Raw genomic sequence first — 12727 nt, 5'->3', positions numbered from 1 at the left:
TGCTGATGGCTTGGGGAGAGTCAATGAATGAAAGGTAAGTACACTGGTCACCATCTTTTCCTTCCCTCTGTAACTTTTTTTCTGTTCTGTCATCTCTGGATAGGCTTTTTTTGTGTGTTTTCCTTTTTTAACCCATACTGCATATTGTCAGCTTATTAGACTGAAACAATCCATGCTTCTAATACACATAGATGCTTATATACGATTATGCTTATAATTGTATCCTATGGAGGATACGAGGCAGATGTTATGAACAGAAACAGTTGTACTGTAGGCAAAAGATCGCAGCTCTCACTTTTACTTAAAAACAGAAAAATCAGTATAATAATTAAATCAAATGCTTGTGTCAAATGGCTTAAAGTTGTATGCACAGGAAAGTGTCGTTTCAATGATACATGATAGAATAAGAACTGTAAAAGTAGCATGTAAATGTTTGTACCCATGTATTTATGTAACAGGTTATGCACTATGGGGTTGTATGTACAAGGGCATAAGGGACAGAGTCTTATAGGGATTAAAAAAAAAAAAAAGTTGTAAGGTGGAGTTGCCCATTACTACTTCCACAATCATAAAGTGTATGGTATTGACATATATATTCTTTTTGCTATGACACAGAAATATTATGTATTGTATTCCAACAAAATGTCAATTTGTGGGGCATTGTCTATGTATGGGGAAAGGACTTGCAGTCTAAGAAGATGAGAAAAAAAGAATAAATAAAAAATATATGATTCAAAGTAGGAGAATGCATACTTTAGTTAACTATCTCTAGCTGTTATTCAAATTTCCTGTTGGTAGGCAAGATTTTCGATGTATTCTGAAAGGAACAGAGAAGACTGAAAATTGTATGGTCTTGGCCTTATGGATAAATCAGTTCAGTGAAGATATGTAATTTTGAACAATGCACAGAGATTGCTGTAGGAAAGGCAAGTAAGTTCTTCAAACTAGCATTACCGACAAATTTGAGGCTGGGTAGAAAAGAAAGTAACGGTTGATACAGGGGATCCTGGGGTCACGTCCAATTTTATGAATGTTAATTAATAAAAATAATCTTTCAAGTTGGACCACTCCAAGAGGAAGAGGAAGCCTACATGTATGTACATTTCATTCTTTAAACTCAGACCATGTGCTTCATTTGAACATTTTTCTTGAATTACCGTTTTATTTATCCATGAACACACAAATAAGGCAAGCAAGGGCTGATAAATATGTCATCTACTTCTCACTAGATGTCTAAATCTAGCTGACATAATTTATATAGGACAGGTCTTTTAGAGACAAAAATGTCTCAAAAAAAAAATGATTGGAGTTTGGGGAGAGGTAAGATTCTACCTGTCATGCCAGAGAATTTTCAGTTTGTTGCAGAATTTGCCTGTGCACTGCAGAAGAATTTAGAGTTGGTGAATGATATACAAGAAGACTGACCTTTATAATGAATTTAGAAAGTTATGATGCAAACCTGATGATCAGCAACCGTTTTTGTTTTTGTTTTTTTCATATGAGAATGAAAAAATGGTGGAACAGCAAATCCTTATTGATCAGCTAAAAGAAAAATTAGAGAAGTTTATGGTTGTGAAAACTTGGGACTTCTCAAGTGCTTGTGGAGATGGGCCTGCTGTTACGGCATCTGCAAGAAGGCCATACAGTGTCCCACTCACAAAGAGTCTGCTACACTCCCTTTACCCATCTTCAGGGACAGAGACACGAAAGGTAAGGTCTACCTAAGCATTACATTTTTTTTAACAGTTATCGTTCAATAATTCTATTGGGCGTGACAAATTATGGTGACCTATTGTCAGCTGCTGTTTGGCTTTGAAGCATTTTAGCATTGAAGACTGAAAAAGTACTTTCGAATGTCTTGCGACACACGCTATGTCCCAGTTGTCCAAAATCTATGGGTTTACATTTTGAATCCCAGAATGGCTGGAGTTTGAAGGGACCTTTAAAAATCATCTAGTCCAACTCTGCCATGGACAGAGACACCTTTCACTAGATCAGGTTGCTCAAAGCCCCATACAAATTGACTTAAAACACAGAATTTATCACAGTCATAAAGCTGTAGTCTTTAGTGATCTTTTTGTGCAATGTTTAACAGTTCAGATAGGAAGCATTCCCAAAATGAATGATTATTCTGTACTGATAAACTGAACATTTTGGGTAATAAGTTGGTAACAGTACCTTCTTTTGCACTTGGGACAAGTGTTCTAAGCAGAACCTTCTCTTGCAAAACCTTCTGGTACACAGGTACTCAGAAATATTATTTAAACACCTGCAATTCTGCATACAAGGTCAGGTAGTGAAAGACTTTTAAACTGAAATACTATTGGAATATCAATAAAGAATTACTGAACTATTCCAAGTGTTTTTTTGGTGCTTTTTGGCAGGTGTATACCAGTCCCCCTGCTTTTTCCCTGGCTCGGATGATGGCAGGATTCCGTGCTCGTAGCCAGATGATACTGAGCTACATAGAAGATCAAGATGAAGTCCTTCACTGCCACCTCTCTATCAGAGTGATGAAGAGAAAGAAAATACAGACAGTCAAAAGTAATTTATTTTTTTTTTCTCATTTAGGTAATTTTTTCTTTAACTTTTGTTACAGATAAATATATAGCAAATACAATATTACTGCCTAATCCTACTGTAATGTGAGGCCATTTGTGATACTACTTAAAATAAATTTGCAGGACCAACTAGGCATATTATGAAACTAGTTTAAAAACCACATTTTTTTGATGCGATAAAGATTGCATGATCTTTGTTTTGGGGACATCATCCAACAAGATCAAGCATGGGAAGAAGAAGGTGCAAATGCTTATGTAAGCTTTCTCAGTTTGGCACTCTTCTCTTTAATATCATGTACTTTATATAAAGTTAAAAGAAAAAAAAATCCCTTTGTGTTTAGAATGTATCATGTTTTCCATTCTTTCTTAGGCATTCAATAAACCAAAAATGGACACGAAAACAGGCTTCTCTGTGCTTTCCCTTTGAGCAAAGTGACATGAAATGTCAAGTTGACAAGTCCAGCTTATGTGACAAATCTGTGCCACAGACTGATACAGCCACAGGTAAAATGGAAGTCATGAGAGTAAATTGTGTTAGATATAATACTAGAATATGCAATAATGTCTTTATCACATGTAATTATTTTTCTCATCAAAATGTCTTTATTTGCTACAAATACTTTTTTCATTATAGCTCAACATAAATTTATTTTTTAATTATTTTCCTTTTCCCTCTTCTGAAATTGACATCAGTGACCTTAATGTTTGAGTACTACTTACTAGCGAGAAAGCACTTGACCTACAAATCTAGTACTAGTTCAAGAAAAGGAAACATGCTATTATTTCATCAGAGATGCACTGGAAATGCTTAAATTAAATATGTTTTTTCTCTCTCAGATTAGCATTCATTAGCATTCTTGAAATGCTAATGCATGCTGTCATTTCCATATTTAGACGGCAGGGAAAAGACTCTTTGCAATACTCTCTCCTTTTGGCTCTTTCGCTTCATTTGTAAGAATTCTATACATACTATATTTCAGATCACTGTCTTTTGGCTAAAGAGTGTATTCCTTTTATTCCTTTTTTATTCCTTTTTTTTTTGGTCTCCACATTGTTTTGTTTTCTTTCAAGGTGAAGAAATCGACTGCCTCCAGAAAAGTCATGTTTTTAACATGCAGAAGTTAAAGAATTCAGAGTTGAGACTCACTGAGGCCAAGCAAAAAATGGGAGAACTTGCACTTAACATCAAAATGAAAGAAGAACTTATTAAGGAATTAGTAAGAACAGGTAAGTGACTGAAAAATTGAAATGAAGACATTCAGAAATAAGCAAGAAAAAAGACACAAAACTTCTGAAGACCTGCATATCTTAGTTTTTGGGTAATTTTCTTCTGCGGGAATACTTCTGGTAACTTACAGTTTCCTAACTTCTATGAATTACTTGCTATGAGTGCATTGAAGGCTGCAAATTTTTATTGTGTCCTACTCAGCTGTGATCTGCAGATTTGTTTGTTAAATATTTTTTTGTGTTTTGTAGCTTATTGTGTTTATCCACCTATAGTGTAATTTTTCATGTATGCTTAGTGCAACTGATCTCTTCATGGACATGTGTTTGTCACCCAGTGTCTGGGATAGGAGAGAAGATACGACACTGTGCTGGGAATGCTTGCATTGCCATCATAGCAGTAGAGAAGCAGGAGTCAGAAGTGGATGAGGGAAAAGGTCAGTGTCCCTGTTAGCCTATATCATTACACACCTGTCCTGATACATATATGCTTGCCAGAAACTTATCATTGTGATGACCCTAAAGATCTGTGCTTACCTGTTTCAATCACACTCTTCTAGTGTGTACATATTCTCCTGAGGCAGTCTTTTGGCATTGAGAAACATTGTGCGCCCCCAGTAACAGTACTTACGGAATCCCAAACAGAGCAAATCAGATTGCCCGAACAGGGCAAATCAGTAGAAACACAATCGAGAGTTTTTTGCTGATTACCAAGTTGAAAGCTGAGAAATATGTAGCATATTCTTCTGGGGAACAAACAAACAAACATACAAACAAACAACAAAAAACATAATAATACAAGCAAGCTATTTTGTCAAGGACTGCAGTAGGCAGAAAATTTTCACTTGATGTGGCACTCAGGTGTTACTTTCTTTGGTGACATCAGATGGTTTATGAAGAGTTCAGATTTAAAATTCCTTTGTTCATCTATATTTCAGTGTTATAAGGGAGCTGTTTGTTTAGGTTTGGAAAATGTCTCAGAAATTTTTGGTTTAATCAGGATGAAGTAAGTAACGATTCAATTACAGGTTTAAGTGATACATTGCAAATTATTAGCTTGCTGTTTTAAAACTATTTGGATATGATGTCTTTAAGGTAAGGATGCAGAGTGTGTAAGCAGGCAATATTCTTTGAAGATAACTAAACCGGAGCAAGAATCCGAGCAGGCCAAAATGGAACTGGCCGAAACTCAAAAACGGCTTCAGGAGCTGGAGAATAAGGAGCTGAGAGAGCTTCCTGAGAAAGCCAAGCTGCAAAGAGAGTTCTGAAAGAAGATGGATGCAGCTAAGCTGAAAGTGCAGGTATTTCCAATATGACCATTAGGATTTGCAAATTCCTGTCTCAGCATCACCTGAGACACTATCATCCGTACACTCTGCTTGTGAAACTCTCACCAGCTTCACACAATTGAAGCTAGTTGGATTGAAGTAGCCAATGAGAACCTTCACACAGTTATACCCACTACTATTTAACAACTAAGTAGTTAGATAGTTCTGTCTTTGATGATTTTACGAAGGCTCAGAGACCTTAGAGATAATGTGTGATTGTTGTGGCAAAATGTAGCAAGTCTTGCTCACTGTCCTAACTCAGTGAAATAGAGAATTAACCTGAGTCGGGTTTTAGTTTTAAGTTTTCCTGTTGTTAAGCTGAAATTTTCCATGAACATTCAGGCCTTACAGAAGAAGAAGCAAGACACTAAGAATCTGGCTTCTCTATCTAACCAAAGTGAAAAACGAGCAATAGAACTTGAACAGAACGTGGCTCAGATGAAGCATCAGCAGACCCTGCTAGAGAAAAGACTGCGTGAGGAGAGTGAAAAAAAAGAAGCAACTAGAAGCAGAGCTTCAGCGGGACCAGCTACAAATTAAAGTAGGATTCTTTCTGTTTCCTTATGACAAAGAATAAGATCAACCAGTTTGACCTTTGTTTTCCCAAAGGCAATGTACTATACTACCAGATTTTGTCCTTTTAAGTAATTGCTTACTTGACACTGAAGAAATTGTGTATAAGTATTTTCACAGAAATCTTCATTCTTCCTTTCTCTTCAGCTATTTTTTTGAATGTTATTATGTGATGTCTAGCCCTGAGTTGCAATTTTGCATGTAAATTAGTTCAATATTTCTGATTTCATGATTGTGTAGATTCTGTCATTAAATGTGTTTGAAAAACACACTGACTGAGGCAGAAAGAAAGTTTTGTTTGTTTTTGTTTAGAGGAACTTCAGCTTAAGATGGAACAGCAACAGAAGATTCTTAAAGACAGAGAGATTGCTGCATTTAAAAAGAAGAAAAATAACTCGGTGTGGACTTTACAGAAATCAGAGGTAGCTAATCTATTCCAAATCTGTGTGGACACTGAAAAGAAAGGTGTCTTTATTCACCCCGTGTCATCTTTGTAAAGCGTTTGGAAGAAGAGTATTCCGTCCTCCCTCCCCTGTTTTTTTTTTAAATTGTTTTTTTTTTTTTTTTTTTTTGTAGCAAAAACTGAGACAAGTCAAGAAGCTCTTTAACTGGTTTTGAATGAACGAAAGGAGAGGGCTGTAATGTCTTTGTTTTTTCTATGACTTGTCAAAGGTAGTAATTCAGATAGCTGGAAATTCAACGAGTTTGGTTGTCTGGTAGGCTTGAAGGTGATTCTGATGAGCTCTGTTATAAATGTTGCACGGTTTGTTTGTTTATTTCTTTTCCCATCTGACAAATATGACAGACGGCTATGGTTTTGGTTGTTCATGACAGTGTTAGAATAGTAGGTTTCCTGTGCAACAGTGCTACCTGCATGATTTCAGAACTAGACATTGGAACATGAGAGTTTCATGAGTTAACCAAAGTCTTTAGAGGTGAAAATCAATTTAAAAAACGAAATAAAAGCAACTTCTTAGCCATACCAGCAATATGCCCACTGATAAACCATTGCTTCAGAAGAGACTTATAATAGACTCTGCTAGCAGGATCAGAACTCCCATTTTTTCTTTCTTTCAGCATCACAGTTTCTCATCACGATGTGTTTTTCCACAAATCTTGGTCTTGGGCAAGAATCATGCAATGAGGATGGGCTAGCTGATTTCTTGTGGTACCTTTCAAACTTAGTTGTTGTCATTCTATATATGACATCTATTTCTATAACTGTTTTTAGGAAAATAATACATTTCCTTAAAAGCATCTGATAAAATTGTTTGCATAAGATGTAGTAATATAACATTGCTGAGCCTCTCCTTAAGTCAGTCCTATTTCTGTATTATCCTGAATCAGGATTCTGTTGAACACTTAATGTTAAGAATTGAAATGTTGATTTCTCACGTTTTATCAGTTACTCTAAAAGAGGAAAAACATAGTCATAAAATTCTGACCCAAATAGTCCTCGTTAATGCTCTCTGGATCTCTGTTTAAATTGTAGAAGTTAGAAGAGCAAAAGAAATGGCTGGATGAAGAAATGGAAAGAATTCTTCAACAGCACCAACAGTTAGCGGAACTAGAAGAAGATTTAAAGAAAAGAGAAGCCATTGTAGCTAAAAAAGAAGCATTATTGCAAGAGAAGAGCCTCCTAGAAATCAAGAAACTGAGATCTAGCCAGGTGATTTAAGAAAAAAAAGAAAGAAAGAAAGAAAGAAATTTAACACAATTGTAGAGCTGCCTGAAAAGACTATGGGAGGAGGGCAGCCGGATAACAGAAGAGGTTTAAGCCATGCGACTTGTATCTCTAGCGCTGCCATTACATTATTGTGTGGCTTGATCAAATGAACATTTTAAACATGAATAATAGAATGTAATAACCTTTATTTACATGATATCCCCGAAATTCTAACAACAAAACAAAATCTGACTTCCAAAGTTCTGTTATTGCAGCACATTAAATAACAATATCTAAAAAATTGCTCAATGCCTGCAAAGTAGAGAACATGGCAGAGAAACATTCTGTATTATTTACTTTGGCTACTGAGAAACAGAAATTGAAATGTCATTGTCACCGTAATGACTAACTCATGTAAGATATGTAGAAAACTGCACATTGCTTTTCTTTGTTTTCTTTCATCTTTTGATTAAATAGTAAATTTTATGGTAGCTGTCTACTTAGCCTAAATGGCGTCCCTTTACAAGAAGTAGACAGGTCTTCCACTTTAGGATGCGACAGTCTCATGTACATGTTTATGGGGAAGGAGTTTTATATTTACGGTTTCTTTCATTCTTCCTCTTATTTCTTTCTCTCTCTCTCTCTCTTTTTTTTCTTTTTTTAAAGGCTTTAAACAAAGATAGTATGAAATTGTCTACTCGCTTAAGTATGCTGGACCAGGAATTGTGTGATAAAGGTATGCAGCTTCAGGACAGCACTACTGAAGATAAGACAGACATTCTGGAAAAAATTCAGGTTCTTCAGAAGGAAAGGGATCAGCTACTCAGAAGAAGAAATAGTGTGGATGAGAAACTGAAAGAGGGTAACTGAAAAGTGTTGTCAGCTGAAGTAAGTAACTATCTCTGAGATACATCAAAGTTTTAGGCAATGTTGTATAATAAAGTATTCCAATCATGACCTAAAATGTCTCCCAGTATTAGACAGTAGAGAATCAAAGAACTGAGGTTGGGTGTTTTTGTTAACAGCCGACATGAAAATACTGCTATAATGGCACTACTTCCATAACAGTGAACAAATACTTTCAGAGGAACTTACTTACTTTAGCTAGAGTCCGGACAAATGTCGCTGGCCTAACAATTCTATAATTAGAAATAATGAAACAGGATGTCCATCAATTTATCTTAGGCAGCTATTTTCCTATCAGGACATAGAACAAGGTGAAGTACTCTAATAGTGATGTCCCTTGATTTTTTTTTTCATAGGCTTTTGTGAAAGACCAAACCTCACCTGAAGGCCTCCATATAGTTACAATGAAAATAAGCCATATTGTGGATGTTACACACTTGAATTGATCAGTATAATTAAGTTGAAGATTGAATAAATTGATGTAAAATACACAGATTTGTTTTAGGTCTTGAGAAGCAGCAGTTGGGGCCTATTACTGAGCTGATAGCATGCCAGAAAGAATCCTATTTGCTTCACTCCACAGAATCTTCTGCAATACTTCAGGGCATGAATTTCTGCCACCTTCCTGCACAGATAATGGTCACCAAACTGCTTACAGATCTGATTGGTTCATTAATCGCTAATTAGAAAACTAGTTCAACTGAAAAAGTAATAGAAGTCATCAAATTGTGGGGAGGGGAAAATGGAGGAAGAATAGAATGTAGGCTTTTGTGGTGATGAACCATTTGTTTGAACTCTGGTCTGTGGAAGGGATATCAAGACATTTCCTGCTTGCTCCAAACAGGTTCTAGATTTGTACTCTTCCTCTTATTTTTCCCATTCCATTCTCTGTACTACTACTAGTTAGTCTTGCTCTTCAATTTAGATTCACCTTTGAGAATGAAGTTAATGTCTTATGCACACAAAGGTTTGTTTTGTACTTTTTTTACAATCTCACTCCTGTGTTTCTGTGTAGGAAGAACATGTCCTTTTGCAGCTGGAAGAAGGAATTGAAGCCCTGGAGGCTGCTATTAATTACAAGAATGAAAGTATTCAGAGTCGCCAGTACTTGCTTAGATCCTCTTCACAGATCCTTTCACAGAGTGAGGATAATGCAATAGGAAAACTAGTTTCCTTGTCTGCTGATGAGCTCAGAGCTATCCTCTTCAAATACTTTAACAAGGTTTGCTTTGGCTAATGATCAATATTTTATCCTATTACCTGTTATTGCACTAAATAGTTAAATGAAATAGTGTCAAGAAGTAAAGTCAATTTAATCCACTTTCCTTGAAAGCCTGCTTAGGTTACTCACATCTGTTGTTAATTTGGATATTTTGCATCTTGACATCAACATAAAAAAAGATGCTTTTCTATTACTTGTTTGTATCTTGTTTTGGTGTCATTAGCTTAAAAGGTGTTGCAACTCTGGAAATTTCCTTGCTCCTTTCCACTGCTTTATGCTGCTAACTTCTCAAGTAGCAACATATTTAAACAGTGGTGTCGTATTGAAATTCTTCCCACCTGCAGTCTTTATTAACCTCAGGATAGTATTTCTTTTTTCCAAATCCATTATAAAATCTTTCTGCAAACAAGCGCTTACCACCATATACTGAAGAATCGTAATGACACCTGGAAACATAAAAAAGAAATGCATTAGGACTTGGTGTCTCTCTTTGCCCATGGGTGAACCTTGGGTGATTTTGTGAACAAGTTGTCTGTGGTACACAAATTGGCAGTTTTCCAGAAACAGGAAAAAAACTCTTGTATCAGTTTAAGTTCTGCACAGGGCATTAAAAAATCCACTAGTCCATGTGATCAAAATCTACAGAGCTCAATTCTGAAGTGTGAACTCGTGTCAGCAGGCAAATCTGTTTCCAGTATAAGCTTACAGCTTATACAGACAATTGCTTTTGTATCCATTCATCTATTAAGCAGAACTGTAAAAGCATTTGTTGAAATGGTTTGATAGAAGTGTATTAGATTGTCTTAGATTGTTGGCCTGCGAGAGTCTGAACGTAAATTACAACTGCAGACTGAAGAACAGGAGATGAAGGTCATAGACCAGGAAAATATAATACGTGAATTGGAATCTGCACTTGAGCACATCAAGTTGCAGTGTGACAGGCAGCTGACGCTACAACACAGAGAACATGAGAAAAAACTACAGTTGATACTGCATCATTTCAAGGGTGCTTGTTTGTTTTCCAAGGGGAATTGTACAGCAGATATTATCTTTAGTCACTGTTGAGAAATACTGTGTTTCATATGAAAGAAAAAAGAAGATATGAGGTAGAAAGATAGCATTTTGGCTGTTACTAATTCTGATGTCATGTAGGATGCTGATGAACAGACACAAGGTGCTTGTATAAAAGAAAAAAGCTGACCATTTTTAAAAAACGGTCAGAATTGTCACATTTTTATATTCAATTTGTTGACATTGGAAAGGTGAAAGATAGCAATCCCCTTGATCTTTATCCTCTAAATGCTCCTATTAAAATGGAGAATTGGGGTTGGCATGGGCTTTTTGCTCCTCTGTCATACTAGTTTAAATGTACACCCTGAAAGCAGAGTGTCAGCAAAATACAGGACATTCTCTAGCTGGGCATCTTGATTTTGGCACAGAGAAGTGAAGTGAAGATTTGATTCTCATACTAGTTTTACTTGCCCTAGAACAAGATGGTGAAGGTATTGCAGAAACCTTGAAAGAGTATGAAGTAAAAGTCCAGCAACTGGAAAAAGACTTCTTTTATTCTAGAGAAAACCAGCAGAGAGCTGAAGAAGAAATTGAAGGGCTTTTTTGGAGAGTCACCCCATCAACTAATGGCACCTACTAAATGTAAGTACATGATCTTAAAATGCTTTTGTGTTTGTCAGTAGATCATTTGAGGGGTAGCAAACAGACAGAATTATATCAGATAGACATAAAACTCATATTTTTACTGAACTAACTCTTATCCAGGAAGGTACTACATCTCCCCACACTTGCAAAGGAGAGACAACATCAGTTTGTAATAGAGGCAGTGGTATAACACTGTTCTAAATTCGTGTTTGGTTTTCTGTGGATTCGAGCATAATTTCAGAAGCTACAGTCTCACACTGTTGTGGTTGAGAAAACGGTATTTTATGATCTGAAGGACTCTGAATGGCATTATAATTAACAAATGTGTAATATGCTATGCTTTTAGATGCCAGTATTTTAAACAATCAACTTGATTTTGCTGCCAGCACTTGATTTCATAGAAGTTATTTCTTGGAAGATTGTCAATGAGGAAATGAGGAGGTCCATACTTCCAGTTAACTAAAATCATTCTTTATTAAGGTTAAAAGACCTAGATATTTGTAGTAAGAAGATAAGCTTCCTAATGTGATCTATGCTTTGACCAAAAAAAAAAAAAAAAAAAAAAAAAAAAAAAGGACCAACAAACAACTATGAAAAGTTTTTTTGATTGTTCCAGGTCCTACTAACCACAACTCAAACTTAAAATGAAGTAGTTCTAGTGTAGAAGCAAAAATGGTTTAATCATTGTCATTATCTTGGTTGTCTTACACCTCACACTGCCACCACCACCACTTCACACGCACAGTGCAGCCTTCTTGGCCCCGTGTTTCGTCTTAAGGCTCAGCGTGACTCATTCTTCCTCTTAACTGATGGTTCTATTTCGTCACACTTGAGGTAGTGCCATGTCTTTGTAACACGTAGATGCTGGTCACATATGCATCTGTTGCTACCAGAGTGAATTGAGGTTTAGCTCTCCAGGCAGGATAATAAGCCTAGAGGTTCATTAGTCGAAAGTATGCTGTGACGGTGTGAACATGAATATTGCACAGGTTGGACTGTAAATGAGCATGGGGAAGATTATTCTGTGTCTAATACACAAAGAAGCATGTAGTCCAGGACATGTTTTGCTGTGAGGAAACATCCATCGCAGCCAAACTGTAGCGAAATGTAGAAGGGTGAATGTCCCTGTGAATTTCTAACTTTTTCAAATCCATATGTTTGTAACGTTTGTAAGAAGCGCTCAGTATTTTTGTATAATTACCTTTAGTTATCTTTCCTCTGAATATATTTTGGGGCATAATACAATGTAATAAAAAAGTGATGAGCTTTAAAAATAACAAAAATCCCTGTGTACATTAAAGTCACATTCAAAGACTATGTTTTGTGTGTTCTGCTACTGAAATTGCAGACTACTTTTGAAAATACGAAGAATTTCATATTTTACTGTCATGGTTCAGTTGTTTTAAGATTGCCTAAATTGCAAGTTAGAATGGTGAAGCTTGTATTACAAGCAAAGAGCCAGCGGAAAGTAAAAGACACAGTCTTTTACTTCCTTGTCTTTCGGGTCCTTAACATACAATGGTGCTAGCTCAGACCTAGGAATAACCAGTCTTTATCTTGTTCCCTGTCTCAAGTCCCCCCTTTTCTTGAG

At 36.2% G+C, this 12727-nt stretch overlaps 1 pseudogene; it reads left to right on the top strand.

Moving 5' to 3' along the window:
- LOC139999381 (kinesin-like protein KIF27) overlaps window positions 1–12453 on the top strand; it is a 36864-nt pseudogene extending 24411 nt beyond the window's left edge.
- Window positions 12454–12727: the final 274 nt, after the last annotated feature.

Source organism: Anas platyrhynchos, chromosome 24 (genome assembly GCF_047663525.1).
Source record: "Anas platyrhynchos isolate ZD024472 breed Pekin duck chromosome 24, IASCAAS_PekinDuck_T2T, whole genome shotgun sequence".
NCBI classification, from domain to species: domain Eukaryota; kingdom Metazoa; phylum Chordata; class Aves; order Anseriformes; family Anatidae; genus Anas; species Anas platyrhynchos.
Note: the sequence above shows the minus strand (reverse complement) of the source record. Positions and strands in the feature narration are given on the sequence as shown.